This window comes from Pleurodeles waltl, chromosome 12, assembly GCF_031143425.1.
Source record: "Pleurodeles waltl isolate 20211129_DDA chromosome 12, aPleWal1.hap1.20221129, whole genome shotgun sequence".
Lineage (NCBI taxonomy): Eukaryota > Metazoa > Chordata > Amphibia > Caudata > Salamandridae > Pleurodeles > Pleurodeles waltl.
The window spans coordinates 118,438,907-118,454,821 of NC_090451.1; the positions used below are offsets into that span (position 1 = coordinate 118,438,907).

Consider the following 15,915-nt stretch of genomic DNA (forward strand, 5'->3'; position numbering starts at 1 on the left):
TGGATCCGAATCGACAAAGATGAGCATTGTCCTTGTTTGAAAAGAGATCCAGAAAGGGTTTCACAAACTCTCGGCATATCTCTCAAAACAACGACCTGGATAACGTCAACTCCAGCAAATTTGGAAACCTCCAGCTGTCTGCCATCACATTGTCGGTGCCCTTGATGTGTACTGCCGACGTATGCAACAGGTTGATCTCTGCCCAATAGCCCAATTGTTCTGCTATTGCATTGAGGGATTTTGAATGCATGCTTCACTGCTGGTTAATGTAAAAGACCGCTACCTTATTCTCTGTCTTTACTAGCACGTTTTTCTGAGACAGATGATGATGGGAAAACTTCAAAGCCCTGAAGCTTACCATCAACTCCATCTACTTCCATGACCTCCGACTCTCTAGGAAAGACCACTTGAATCGACAGGATCAGTCCAACACAGTAGCTCTCCAGCCAGGTTTGCTGGCATCTGTTGCGAGGAATTCAGGAGGATCCAGGTGTATTAGTGTCCACTTAGACCAGTGGTCTTCAAACTCTTTAATGCCACATCCACCCAAAGGGAAAAAAAAACATTGATGCCTACCCTCTGAATTTTCCAGAATTCTTCTATTAAATTGACACTGTTTAAATATGTCTAGACCTATTTAAACATTGCAGTTAAGTTCTGTTACTGTTTTAAAAAATGCAATCAAATACATGACCCCAAATATACTATTCTGGTCAGGCAGGCCTTACTAACCAATTGCAGAGTCATGCTCTGCTGAGTAAACTGATCTCACTGCAGTGAGGAATGCACAGGCCGGGTGGTGCCCGGCGCACGAAAGCGCGCCTTCTTGTGTTGTACGTCTCTTTGCGCAAATGCAAACTCAAATTTCCTGCACTGTGGTCGGCAGGAGAGACATGGGAAGGTGCAGTAGGGAAGGCTTGAGCAACAAACCGTTGGCTAAGTTTTGTTGTTACTTTGTTGACATGAGCTAGAGTAATTTAAAGCAGAAGGAACGGCCAGACCTAAAAACAACTCTCTTACCTCCAACGCCGAATAACTACTATAATTAGAATATCTCAAAAGCAGCTGGCCTTGTAAACTTAAGGAGCAAGCAAGCCGGTGCATTTTGGGTTTTGTCGTAAAAGAATACAAATCCTATCCATCCTTTCCTTTTCTTCCGGCAACAACCAATGTTACAAAGATATCACAGCACACAGTGACATTGACTGAAAGAAGAGGCGCTGAGGCTGGCGTGCAGCACTCAACAGCTCTTGTTATTGCATCCAGACAGGGGACGGAAGGAGAAAAGTATGAAGGAATTGCGATAGTGAGACTGACTCTTCTGTGTATCTGCATGTCATGGAAAAAGGACAACGCTGTCATTCATGGCCGGTTAGCTCAGTTGGTTAGAGTGTGGTGCTAATAACGCCAACGTCGCGGGTTCGATCCCCGTATGGGCCAAGTTAAGTTTTTTCTCTCAAGTAAACTCTTTTTTTCTCATTTAATCAAACGCTTCTAAATCCATACACTCTGTTGCTCCAGTACACGTTCACTTTCCATTAGTCCTTCTTTTGCCACCTCTGACCAAAGCTGAAGCCGGCAGCGCCAGTAGAACAACAGAAGTGCAAGAGATTGTCTCTCCAAGATGGAGACACTGGCTCAGACTATGTCACTTGAGAGGTGGAGGGAGACCAAGAGCTGATTATTAGATGCGTGGGGATAAGAGGAACATAACTCAGGTGAGCAGATTCTGGATAGTCATGCTATAGCTAGGATCAGCAACGTTACAGAGGAAATGATAGGAAAATAATTAGGTGACAGAAGTATAGAAGTGGCTACAAGGGGGCGTGTCTCTTAACAGGGCCGAAAGATACACTGAAGGCGAAGGTGAAGTGAAAGAAGAAAGAAAGATCAAAGGAAATCAACAGTGATTGAGAGAAAACTCACAAAGGCAAATTGAGCAAAAGACAGGAACTGGGGAGTTAGACTACTTCAATGCAAATTTACGCCGCAGATGAGCATGACAACTGACCGTTGTCCAGTGGTGCTGAAACAATTTTCAGTGTGGGGGTGCTGCCATCAAAGGGCTTCTGAAAATCCAGGAATCATACAAGGAACCAGTCCTGCAGAATGAGCCACGCACATTCAGAAAGAGTGGTGATGCGTTGGTTACTTATTGGTAATCTTCATTAGCCTTAGTCCATTGCGTCCTTGTGACAGTCATTACAAAGTAAAGTGATGTTACCCTCCAAGAGGAAGAAAGGACAGGAGGATTTTTGAATGCTAGCGCCATGCACCCAACCTGGGTGCCAAGCCCTTGCCTAAGGACTGATGGGAAGGTGGGCAGGATGTAATGTTTGTGACAAGGACAAGATGGACTTAGGGTAATGCAGAGTTCAAAACATTGGTACTCAAATGCAAAACAGAAAATTTAGTAAGCGATAATGCTTAAAAAATGTATGCATTGAGGCCCAAGTAACCACTCTAGGAATTTCCTAGATTGTTACTCACTGGAATTCAACCCAGGAGGTGGCCATTCCTCTCGTAGACCATCCCTGACCTGGAAGATTTTCTAAAAAGCCTTGCAAAGCCAGAAAAATTGACAACTTAATCCACCTACTCAGAGTCATAAAAGTCACCTTCTTGTCTTTTCCAGGCTGTCCAAAAGTCACAAACAAGGAGTCGGTTTTCCTGAACTGCAGAGGCCTGGTGACATAAATGAAAAGAGCTCTTTAAACATCAAGTGTATTCAACAAATGTTCCTCCGGAGAGGAAGGAGAGGGAATGAAAGAAGGAAGAATTATTTCCTAAGATCTATCAAAAATAGACTTAACCTTTGCAGCAAAGGTAGGGCTAGGCCTTAAAGTTACCCCATCTTCCAAAGTATCAAATGAAGAGGGGACAGCATTTTAAGGCTCCCAGCTCCCCAATTGTTCTCAGCAAGGTGATAGCAAATAGGAAAATAACTTTATAGGAGACAATCTTTAATTGTACAGTATCCAGATCCTCAAAGAGATAACATTGCAAAGCCTATAAAAGAGTAGGAAGATTCTGAGTTGGAGAAAAGGGATTTTTCATTGTTCTTACCATTGACAAAAGATCATAACAGTCTAGACACCAAAGAGTGTAACATCGATGAAAGTTCAGAAAAGTCCCTAAAAGCCTTTATCGCAAACCAATGAGCTTTCAGAGTGGAAAGAGATTCAAGTGAAACCCATTCAGAAGAAAATGCAAAATAGCAGACAAACTACAGGTAGGTGCCAAAAGATCATGAGCAGAACATCACGTCTGAAAGGACTTCCAGTTCTTTGAGTAAGACTTCGAAGTAGAAGGCCTGCTGGAGTGCTGAATTAACTCCACTAAGGAAGAGGAAAGACCCTTTGCTAGCACTCCAGACTTCTCAACCTCCAAAGCGATAGAGTGAGTTGGAGAAAGAAGGTCAGGGACGACGTTCTGAGAAGAGACACACTTGAGCAGTACCCAAGGAGGTAGAAGAGCCAGGGGTTCAGAAGAGGAAACCATGACATTTCTGGCCAATCAGGGCCAACAAGAATCAAGTTCCCTCCACCCTGCTGAGACTTGAAGAGAACCATCTGGATCAATAAAAAGGGGGGGGAATGTATAAAGGAGACTTCTCAGCCACTTTATCACCAATACGTCCACTACCTAGGCTCCTTGTTCCGGAAACCTGGATCAGAATCGACAAAGATGAGCATTGTCCTTGTTTGAAAAGAGATCCAGTAAGGGTTTCACAAACTCTCGGCATATCTCTCAAAACAACGACCTGGATAACGTCAACTCCAGCAAATTTGGAAACCTCCAGCTGTCTGCCATCACATTGTCGGTGCCCTTGATGTGTACTGCCGACGTATGCAACAGGTTGATCTCTGCCCAATTGCCCAATTGTTCTGCTATTGCATTGAGGGATTTTGAATGCATGCTTCACTGCTGGTTAATGTAAAAGACCGCTACCTTATTCTCTGTCTTTACTAGCACATTTTTCTGAGACAGAGGATGATGGGAAAACTTCAAAGCCCTGAAGCTTACCATCAACTCCATCTACTTCCATGACCTCCGACTCTCTAGGAAAGACCACTTGAATCGACAGGATCAGTCCAACACAGTAGCTCTCCAGCCAGGTTTGCTGGCATCTGTTGCGAGGAATTCAGGAGGATACAGGTGTATTAGTGTCCACTTAGACCAGTGGTCTTCAAACTCTTTAATGCCACATCCACCCAAAGGGAAAAAAAAACATTGGTGCCTCCCCTCTGAATTTTCCAGAATTCTTCTATCAAATTGACACTGTTTAAATATGTCTAGACCTATTTAAACATTGCAGTTAAGTTCTGTTACTGTTTTAAAAATGCAATCAAATACATGACCCCAAATATACTATTCTGGTCAGGCAGGCCTTACTAACCAATTGCAGCGTCATGCTCTGCTGAGTAAACTGATCTCACGGCAGTGAGGAATGCACAGGCCGGGTGGTGCCCGGCGCACAAAAGCGCGCCTTCTTGTGTTGTACGTCTCTTTGCGCAAATGCAAACTCAAATTTCCTGCACTGTGGTCGGCAGGAGAGACATGGGAAGGTTCAGTAGGGAAGGCTTGAGCAACAAACCGTTGGCTATGTTTTGTTGTTACTTTGTTGACATGAGCTAGAGTAATTTAAAGCAGAAGGAACGGCCAGACCTAAAAACAACTCTCTTACCTCCAACGCCGAATAACCACTATAATTAGAATATCTCAAAAGCAGCTGGCCTTGTAAACTTAATGAGCAAGCAAGCCGGTGCATTTTGGGTTTTGTCGTAAAAGAATACAAATCCTATCCATCCTTTCCTTTCCTTCCGGCAACAACCAATGTTACAAAGATATCACAGCACACAGTGACATTGACTGAAAGAAGAGGCGCTGAGGCTGGCGTGCAGCACTCAACAGCTCTTGTTATTGCATCCAGACAGGGGACGGAAGGAGAAAAGTATGAAGGAATTGCGATAGTGAGACTGACTCTTCTGTGTATCTGCATGTCATGGAAAAAGGACAACGCTGTCATTCATGGCCGGTTAGCTCAGTTGGTTAGAGTGTGGTGCTAATAACGCCAACGTCGCGGGTTCGATCCCCGTATGGGCCAAGTTAAGTTTTTTCTCTCAAGTAAACTCTTTTTTTCTCATTTAATCAAACGCTTCTAAATCCATACACTCTGTTGCTCCAGTACACGTTCACTTTCCATTAGTCCTTCTTTTGCCACCTCTGACCAAAGCTGAAGCCGGCAGCGCCAGTAGAACAACAGAAGTGCAAGAGATTGTCTCTCCAAGATGGAGACACTGGCTCAGACTATGTCACTTGAGAGGTGGAGGGAGACCAAGAGCTGATTATTAGATGCGTGGGGATAAGAGGAACATAACTCAGGTGAGCAGATTCTGGATAGTCATGCTATAGCTAGGATCAGCAACGTTACAGAGGAAATGATAGGAAAATAATTAGGTGACAGAAGTATAGAAGTGGCTACAAGGGGGCGTGTCTCTTAACAGGGCCGAAAGATACACTGAAGGCGAAGGTGAAGTGAAAGAAGAAAGAAAGATCAAAGGAAATCAACAGTGATTGAGAGAAAACTCACAAAGGCAAATTGAGCAAAAGACAGGAACTGGGGAGTTAGACTACTTCAATGCAAATTTACGCCGCAGATGAGCATGACAACTGACCGTTGTCCAGTGGTGCTGAAACAATTTTCAGTGTGGGGGTGCTGCCATCAAAGGGCTTCTGAAAATCCAGGAATCATACAAGGAACCAGTCCTGCAGAATGAGCCACGCACATTCAGAAAGAGTGGTGATGCGTTGGTTACTTATTGGTAATCTTCATTAGCCTTAGTCCATTGCGTCCTTGTGACAGTCATTACAAAGTAAAGTGATGTTACCCTCCAAGAGGAAGAAAGGACAGGAGGATTTTTGAATGCTAGCGCCATGCACCCAACCTGGGTGCCAAGCCCTTGCCTAAGGACTGATGGGAAGGTGGGCAGGATGTAATGTTTGTGACAAGGACAAGATGGACTTAGGGTAATGCAGAGTTCAAAACATTGGTACTCAAATGCAAAACAGAAAATTTAGTAAGCGATAATGCTTAAAAAATGTATGCATTGAGGCCCAAGTAACCACTCTAGGAATTTCCTAGATTGTTACTCACTGGAATTCAACCCAGGAGGTGGCCATTCCTCTCGTAGACCATCCCTGACCTGGAAGATTTTCTAAAAAGCCTTGCAAAGCCAGAAAAATTGACAACTTAATCCACCTACTCAGAGTCATAAAAGTCACCTTCTTGTCTTTTCCAGGCTGTCCAAAAGTCACAAACAAGGAGTCGGTTTTCCTGAACTGCAGAGGCCTGGTGACATAAATGAAAAGAGCTCTTTAAACATCAAGTGTATTCAACAAATGTTCCTCCGGAGAGGAAGGAGAGGGAATGAAAGAAGGAAGAATTATTTCCTAAGATCTATCAAAAATAGACTTAACCTTTGCAGCAAAGGTAGGGCTAGGCCTTAAAGTTACCCCATCTTCCAAAGTATCAAATGAAGAGGGGACAGCATTTTAAGGCTCCCAGCTCCCCAATTGTTCTCAGCAAGGTGATAGCAAATAGGAAAATAACTTTATAGGAGACAATCTTTAATTGTACAGTATCCAGATCCTCAAAGAGATAACATTGCAAAGCCTATAAAAGAGTAGGAAGATTCTGAGTTGGAGAAAAGGGATTTTTCATTGTTCTTACCATTGACAAAAGATCATAACAGTCTAGACACCAAAGAGTGTAACATCGATGAAAGTTCAGAAAAGTCCCTAAAAGCCTTTATCGCAAACCAATGAGCTTTCAGAGTGGAAAGAGATTCAAGTGAAACCCATTCAGAAGAAAATGCAAAATAGCAGACAAACTACAGGTAGGTGCCAAAAGATCATGAGCAGAACATCACGTCTGAAAGGACTTCCAGTTCTTTGAGTAAGACTTCGAAGTAGAAGGCCTGCTGGAGTGCTGAATTAACTCCACTAAGGAAGAGGAAAGACCCTTTGCTAGCACTCCAGACTTCTCAACCTCCAAAGCGATAGAGTGAGTTGGAGAAAGAAGGTCAGGGACGACGTTCTGAGAAGAGACACACTTGAGCAGTACCCAAGGAGGTAGAAGAGCCAGGGGTTCAGAAGAGGAAACCATGACATTTCTGGCCAATCAGGGCCAACAAGAATCAAGTTCCCTCCACCCTGCTGAGACTTGAAGAGAACCATCTGGATCAATAAAAAGGGGGGGGAATGTATAAAGGAGACTTCTCAGCCACTTTATCACCAATACGTCCACTACCTAGGCTCCTTGTTCCGGAAACCTGGATCAGAATCGACAAAGATGAGCATTGTCCTTGTTTGAAAAGAGATCCAGTAAGGGTTTCACAAACTCTCGGCATATCTCTCAAAACAACGACCTGGATAACGTCAACTCCAGCAAATTTGGAAACCTCCAGCTGTCTGCCATCACATTGTCGGTGCCCTTGATGTGTACTGCCGACGTATGCAACAGGTTGATCTCTGCCCAATTGCCCAATTGTTCTGCTATTGCATTGAGGGATTTTGAATGCATGCTTCACTGCTGGTTAATGTAAAAGACCGCTACCTTATTCTCTGTCTTTACTAGCACATTTTTCTGAGACAGAGGATGATGGGAAAACTTCAAAGCCCTGAAGCTTACCATCAACTCCATCTACTTCCATGACCTCCGACTCTCTAGGAAAGACCACTTGAATCGACAGGATCAGTCCAACACAGTAGCTCTCCAGCCAGGTTTGCTGGCATCTGTTGCGAGGAATTCAGGAGGATACAGGTGTATTAGTGTCCACTTAGACCAGTGGTCTTCAAACTCTTTAATGCCACATCCACCCAAAGGGAAAAAAAAACATTGGTGCCTCCCCTCTGAATTTTCCAGAATTCTTCTATCAAATTGACACTGTTTAAATATGTCTAGACCTATTTAAACATTGCAGTTAAGTTCTGTTACTGTTTTAAAAATGCAATCAAATACATGACCCCAAATATACTATTCTGGTCAGGCAGGCCTTACTAACCAATTGCAGCGTCATGCTCTGCTGAGTAAACTGATCTCACGGCAGTGAGGAATGCACAGGCCGGGTGGTGCCCGGCGCACAAAAGCGCGCCTTCTTGTGTTGTACGTCTCTTTGCGCAAATGCAAACTCAAATTTCCTGCACTGTGGTCGGCAGGAGAGACATGGGAAGGTTCAGTAGGGAAGGCTTGAGCAACAAACCGTTGGCTATGTTTTGTTGTTACTTTGTTGACATGAGCTAGAGTAATTTAAAGCAGAAGGAACGGCCAGACCTAAAAACAACTCTCTTACCTCCAACGCCGAATAACCACTATAATTAGAATATCTCAAAAGCAGCTGGCCTTGTAAACTTAATGAGCAAGCAAGCCGATGCATTTTGGGTTTTGTTGTAAAAGAATAGAAATCCTATCCATCCTTTCCTTTTCTTCCGGCAACAACCAATGTTACAAAGATATCACAGCACACAGTGACATTGACTGAAAGAAGAGGCGCTGAGGCTGGCGTGCAGCACTCAACAGCTCTTGTTATTGCAATCCAGGCAGGGGACGGAAGGAGAAAAGTAAGAAGGAATTGCGATAGTGAGACCGACTCTTCTGTGTATCAGCGTGTCATGGAAAAAGGAGAACTCTGTCATTCATGGTTGGTTAGCTCAGTTGGTTAGAGCGTGGTGCTAATAACGCCAAGGTCGTGGGTTCGATCCCTGTACGGGCCAAGTTAAGTTTTTTCTCTCAAGTAAACTCTTTTTTTCTCATTTAATCAAACGCTTGTAAATCCATACACTCTGTTGCTCCAGTACACGTTCACTTTCCATTAGTCCTTCTTTTGCCACTTCTGACCAAAGCTCAAACCGGCAGCGCAAGTAGAACAACAGAAGTGCAAGAGATTGTCTCTCCAAGATGGAGACACTGGCTCAGACTATGTCACGTGAGAGGTAGAGGGAGACCAAGAGCTGATTATTAGATGCGTGGGGATAAGAGGAACATAACTCAGGTGAACAGATTCTGGATAGTGATGCTATAGCTAGGATCAGCAACGTTACAGGGGAAAGGATAGGAAAACAATTAGGTGACAGAAGTATAGAAGTGGCTACAAGGGGGCGTGTCTCTTAACAGGGCCGAAAGATACAGTGAAGGCGAAGGTGAAGTGAAAGAAGAAAGAAAGATCAAAGGAAATCAACAGTGATTGAGAGAAAACTCACAAAGGCAAATTGAGCAAAAGACAGGACCTGGGGAGTTAGACTACTTCAATGCAAATTTACGCCACAGATGACCATGACAACTGACCCTTGTCCAGTGGTGCTGAAACAATTTTCAGTGTGGGGGTGCTGCCATCAAAGGGCTTCTGAAAATCCAGGAATCATACAAAGAACCAGTCCTGCAGAATGAGCACCCCACATTCAGAAAGAGTGGTGATGCGTTGGTTACTTATTGGTAATCTTCATTAGCCTTAGTCCATTGCGTCCTTGTGACAGTCATTACAAAGTAAAGTGATGTCACCCTCCAAGAGGAAGAAAGAACAGGAGGATTCTTAAATGCTAGCGCCATGCACCCAACCTGGGTGCCAAGCCCTTGCCAAAGGACTGATGGGAAGGTGGGCAGGATGTAATGTTTGTGACAAGGACAAGATGGACTTAGGGTAATGCAGAGTTCAAAACATTGGTACTCAAATGCAAAACAGAAAATGTATTAAGTGATAATGCTTGACAAATGTATGCCCTGAGGCCCAAGTAACCACCCTAGGAATTTCCTAGATTGTTACTCACTGGAATTCAACCCAGGAGGTGGCCATTCCTCTCGTAGACCATCCCTGACCTGGAAGATTTTCTAAAAAGCCTTGCAAAGCCAGAAAAATTGACAACTTAATCCACCTACTCAGAGTCATAAAACTCACCTTCTTGTCTTTTCCAGGCTGTCCAAAAGTCACAAACAAGGAGTCGGTTTTCCTGAACTACAGAGGCCTGGTGACATAAATGAAAAGAGCTCTTTAAACATCAAGTGTATTCAACAAATGTTCCTCCGGAGAGGAAGGAGAGGGAATGAAAGAAGGAAGAATTATTTCCTAAGATCTATCAAAAATAGACTTAACCTTTGCAGCAAAGGTAGGGCTAGGCCTTAAAGTTACCCCATCTTCCAAAGTATCAAATGAAGAGAGGACAGCATTTTAAGGCTCCCAGATCCCCAATTGTTCTCAGCAAGGTGATAGCAAATAGGAAAAAAACTTTATAGGAGACAATCTTTAATTGTACAGTATCCAGATCCTCAAAGAGATAAAATTGCAAAGCCTATAAAAAGAGTAGGAAGATTCTGAGTTGGAGAAAAGGGATTTTTCATTGTTCTTACCATTGACAAAAGATCATAACAGTCTAGACACCAAAGAGTGTAACATCGATGAAAGTTCAGAAAAGTCCCTAAAAGCCTTTATCGCAAACCAATGAGCTATCAGAGTGGAAAGAGATTCAAGTGAAACCCATTCAGAAGAAAATGCAAAATAGCAGACAAACTACAGGTAGGTGCCAAAAGATCATGAGCTGAACATCACGTCTGAAAGGACTTCCAGTTCTTTGAGTAAGACTTCGAAGTAGAAGGCCTGCTGGAGTGCTGAATTAACTTCACTAAGAAAGAGGAAAGACCCTTTGCTAGCAGTCTAGACTTCTCAACCTCCAAAGCGATAGAGTGAGTTGGAGCAAGAAGGTCAGGGACGACGTTCTGAGAAGAGACACACTTGAGCAGTACCTAAGGAGGTAGAAGAGCCAGGGGTTCAGAAGAGGAAACCATGACATCTCTGGCCAATCAGGGCCAACAAGAATCAAGTTCCCTCCCCCCTGCTGAGACTTGAAGAGAACCATCTGGATCAATAAAAAGGGGGGGGGAATGTATAAAGGAGACTTCTCAGCCACTTTATCACCAATACGTCCACTACCTAGGCTCCTTGTTCCGGAAACCTGGATCAGAATCGACAAAGATGAGCATTGTCCTTGTTTGAAAAGAGATCCAGAAAGGGTTTCACAAACTCTCGGCATATCTCTCAAAACAACGACCTGGATAACGTCAACTCCAGCAAATTTGGAAACCTCCAGCTGTCTGCCATCACATTGTCGGTGCCCTTGATGTGTACTGCCGACGTAGGCAACAGGTTGATCTCTGCCCAATAGCCCAATTGTTCTGCTATTGCATTGAGGGATTTTGAATGCATGCTTCACTGCTGGTTAATGTAAAAGACCGCTACCTTATTCTCTGTCTTTACTAGCACGTTTTTCTGAGACAGATGATGATAGGAAAACTTCAAAGCCCTGAAGCTTACCATCAACTCCATCTAATTCCATGACCTCCGACTCTCTAGGAAAGACCACTTGAATCGACAGGATCAGTCCAACACAGTAGCTCTCCAGCCAGGTTTGCTTGCATCTGTTGCGAGGAATTCAGGAGGATCCAGGTGTATTAGTGTCCACTTAGACCAGTGGTCTTCAAAGTCTTTAATGCCACATCCACCCAAAGGGAAAAAAAAAGATTGGTGCCTCCCCTCTGAATTTTCCAGAATTCTTCTATCAAATTGACACTGTTTAAATATGTCTAGACCTATTTAAACATTGCAGTTAAGTTCTGTTACTGTTTTAAAAATGCAATCAAATACATGACCCCAAATATACTATTCTGGTCAGGCAGGCCTTACTAACCAATTGCAGCGTCATGCTCTGCTGAGTAAACTGATTTCACGGCAGTGAGGAATGCACAGGCCGGGTGGTGCCCGGCGCACGAAAGCGCGCCTTCTTGTGTTGTACGTCTCTTTGCGCAAATGCAAACTCAAATTTCCTGCACTGTGGTCGGCAGGAGAGACATGGGAAGGTTCAGTAGGGAAGGCTTGAGCAACAAACCGTTGGCTATGTTTTGTTGTTACTTTGTTGACATGAGCTAGAGTAATTTAAAGCAGAAGGAACGGCCAGACCTAAAAACAACTCTCTTACCTCCAACGCCGAATAACCACTATAATTAGAATATCTCAAAAGCAGCTGGCCTTGTAAACTTAATGAGCAAGCAAGCCGATGCATTTTGGGTTTTGTTGTAAAAGAATAGAAATCCTATCCATCCTTTCCTTTTCTTCCGGCAACAACCAATGTTACAAAGATATCACAGCACACAGTGAGATTGACTGCAAGAAGAGGCGCTGAGGCTGGCGTGCAGCACTCAACAGCTCTTGTTATTGCAATCCAGGCAGGGGACGGAAGGAGAAAAGTATGAAGGAATTGCGATAGTGAGACCGACTCTTCTGTTTATCTGCATGTCATGGAAAAAGGAGAACTCTGTCATTCATGGCTGGTTAGCTCAGTTGGTTAGAGCGTGGTGCTGATAACGCCAAGGTCGCGGGTTCGATCCCCGTAGGGGCCAAGTTAAGTCTTTTCTCTCAAGTAAACTCTTTTTTTCTCATTTAATCAAACGCTTGTAAATCCATACACTCTGTTGCTCCAGTACACGTTCACTTTCCATTAGTCCTTCTTTTGCCACTTCTGACCAAAGCTCAAACCGGCAACGCCAGTAGAACAACAGAAGTGCAAGAGATTGTCTCTCCAAGATGGAGACACTGGCTCAGACTATGTCACGTGAGAGGTGGAGGGAGACCATGAGCTGATTATTAGATGCATGGGGATAAGAGGAACATAACTCAGGTGAACAGATTATGGATAGTCATGCTATAGCTAGGATCAGCAACGTTACAGGGGAAAGGATAGGAAAATAATTAGGTGACAGAAGTATAGAAGTGGCTACAAGGGGGCGTGTCTGTTAACAGGGCCGAAAGATACACTGAAGGCGAAGGTGAAGTGAAAGAAGAAAGAAAGATCAAAGGAAATCAACAGTGATTGAGAGAAAACTCACAAAGGCAAATTGAGCAAAAGACAGGACCTAGGGAGTTAGACTACTTCAATGCAAATTTACGCTGCAGATGAGCATGACAACTGACCCTTGTCCAGTGGTGCTGAAACAATTTTCAGTGTGGGGGTGCTGCCATCAAAGGGCTTCTGAAAATCCAGGAATCATACAAAGAACAAGTCCTGCAGAATGAGCCACGCACATTCAGAAAGAGTGGTGATGCGTTGGTTACTTATTGGTAATCTTCATTAGCCTTAGTCCATTGCGTCCTTGTGACAGTCATTACAATGTAAAGTGATGTCACCCTCCAAGAGGAAGAAAGAACAGGAGGATTCTTAAATGCTAGCGCCATGCACCCAACCTGGGTGCCAAGCCCTTGCCAAAGGACTGATGGGAAGGTGGGCAGGATGTAATGTTTGTGACAAGGACAAGATGGACTTAGGGTAATGCAGAGTTCAAAACATTGGTACTCAAATGCAAAACAGAAAATTTATTAAGCGATAATGCTTCACAAATGTATGCATTGAGGCCCAAGTAACCACCCTAGGAATTTCCTAGATTGTTACTCACTGGAATTCAACCCAGGAGGTGGCCATTCCTCTCGTAGACCATCCCTGACCTGGAAGATTTTCTAAAAAGCCTTGCAAAGCCAGAAAAATTGACAACTTAATCCACCTACTCAGAGTCATAAAAGTCACCTTCTTGTCTTTTCCAGGCTGTCCAAAAGTCACAAACAAGGAGTCGGTTTTCCTGAACTGCAGAGGCCTGGTGACATTAATGAAAAGAGCTCTTTAAACATCAAGTGTATTCAACAAATGTTCTTCCGGAGAGGAAGGAGAGGGAATGAAAGAAGGAAGAATTATTTCCTAAGATCTATCAAAAATAGACTTAACCTTTGCAGCAAAGGTAGGGCTAGGCCTTAAAGTTACCCCATCTTCCAAAGTATCAAATGAAGAGAGGACAGCATTTTAAGGCTCCCAGCTCCCCAATTGTTTTCAGCAAGGTGATAGCAAATAGGAAAATAACTTTATAGGAGACAATCTTTAATTGTACAGTATCCAGATCCTCAAAGAGATAAAATTGCAAAGCCTATAAAAGATTGGGAAGATTCTGAGTTGGAGAAAAGGGATTTTTAATTGTTCTTGCCATTGACAAAAGATCATAACAGTCTAGACACCAAAGAGTGTAACATCAATGAAAGTTCAGAAAAGTCCCTAAAAGACTTTATCGCAAACCAATGAGCTTTCAGAGTGGAAAGAGATTCAAGTGAAACCCAATCAGAAGAAAATGCAAAATAGCAGACAAACTACAGGTAGGTGCCAAAAGATCATGAGCAGAACATCACGTCTGAAAGGACTTCCAGTTCTTTGAGTAAGACTTCGAAGTAGAAGGCCTGCTGGAGTGCTGAATTAACTCCACTAAGGAAGAGGAAAGACCCTTTGCTAGCAGTCCAGACTTCTCAACCTCCAAAGCGATAGAGTGAGTTGGAGCAAGAAGGTCAGGGACGACGTTCTGAGAAGAGACACACTTGAGCAGTACCCAAGGAGGTAGAAGAGCCAGGGGTTCAGAAAGAAAAAACCATGACATCTCTGGCCAATCTGGGTCAACAAGAATCAAGTTCCCTCCACCTCCTGAGACTTGAAGAGAACCATCTGGATCAATAAAAAGGGGGGGAATGTATAAAGGAGACTTCTCAGCCACTTTATCACCAATACGTCCACTACCTAGGCTCCTTGTTCCGGAAACCTGGATCAGAATCGACAAAGATGAGCATTGTCCTTGTTTGAAAAGAGATCCAGAAAGGGTTTCACAAACTCTCGGCATATCTCTCAAAACAACGACCTGGATAACGTCAACTCCAGCAAATTTGGAAACCTCCAGCTGTCTGCCATCACATTGTCGGTGCCCTTGATGTGTACTGCCGACGTAGGCAACAGGTTGATCTCTGCCCAATAGCCCAATTGTTCTGCTATTGCATTGAGGGATTTTGAATGCATGCTTCACTGCTGGTTAATGTAAAAGACCGCTACCTTATTCTCTGTCTTTACTAGCACATTTTTCTGAGACAGATGATGATGGGAAAACTTCAAAGCCCTGAAGCTTACCATCAACTCCATCTAATTCCATGACCTCCGACTCTCTAGGAAAGACCACTTGAATCGACAGGATCAGTCCAACACAGTAGCTCTCCAGCCAGGTTTGCTTGCATCTGTTGCGAGGAATTCAGGAGGATCCAGGTGTATTAGTGTCCACTTAGACCAGTGGTCTTCAAAGTCTTTAATGCCACATCCACCCAAAGGGAAAAAAAAAGATTGGTGCCTCCCCTCTGAATTTTCCAGAATTCTTCTATCAAATTGACACTGTTTAAATATGTCTAGACCTATTTAAACATTGCAGTTAAGTTCTGTTACTGTTTTAAAAATGCAATCAAATACATGACCCCAAATATACTATTCTGGTCAGGCAGGCCTTACTAACCAATTGCAGCGTCATGTTCTGCTGAGTAAACTGATTTCACGGCAGTGAGGAATGCACAGGCCGGGTGTTGCCCGGCGCACGAAAGCGCGCCTTCTTGTGTTGTACGTCTCTTTGCGCAAATGCAAACTCAAATTTCCTGCACTGTGGTCGGCAGGAGAGACATGGGAAGGTTCAGTAGGGAAGGCTTGAGCAACAAACCGTTGGCTATGTTTTGTTGTTACTTTGTTGACATGAGCTAGAGTAATTTAAAGCAGAAGGAACGGCCAGACCTAAAAACAACTCTCTTACCTCCAACGCCGAATAACCACTATAATTAGAATATCTCAAAAGCAGCTGGCCTTGTAAACTTAATGAGCAAGCAAGCCGATGCATTTTGGGTTTTGTTGTAAAAGAATAGAAATCCTATCCATCCTTTCCTTTTCTTCCGGCAACAACCAATGTTACAAAGATATCACAGCACACAGTGAGATTGACTGCAAGAAGAGGCGCTGAGGCTGGCGTGCAGCACTCAA

At 43.7% G+C, this 15,915-nt stretch overlaps 3 non-coding genes across 3 annotated transcripts; all 3 read left to right on the forward strand.

The window, feature by feature from the left end:
* Positions 1-1,366: 1,366 nt before the first annotated feature.
* TRNAI-AAU (transfer RNA isoleucine (anticodon AAU)) lies at positions 1,367-1,440 on the forward strand. Its single transcript has one exon. It is a non-coding gene; the product is annotated as a tRNA-Ile (tRNA).
* Positions 1,441-5,033: 3,593 nt separating this feature from the next.
* TRNAI-AAU (transfer RNA isoleucine (anticodon AAU)) lies at positions 5,034-5,107 on the forward strand. The gene has a single exon. It is a non-coding gene; the product is annotated as a tRNA-Ile (tRNA).
* Positions 5,108-12,371: 7,264 nt separating this feature from the next.
* Positions 12,372-12,445, forward strand: TRNAI-GAU (transfer RNA isoleucine (anticodon GAU)). Its single transcript has one exon. It is a non-coding gene; the product is annotated as a tRNA-Ile (tRNA).
* Positions 12,446-15,915: the final 3,470 nt, after the last annotated feature.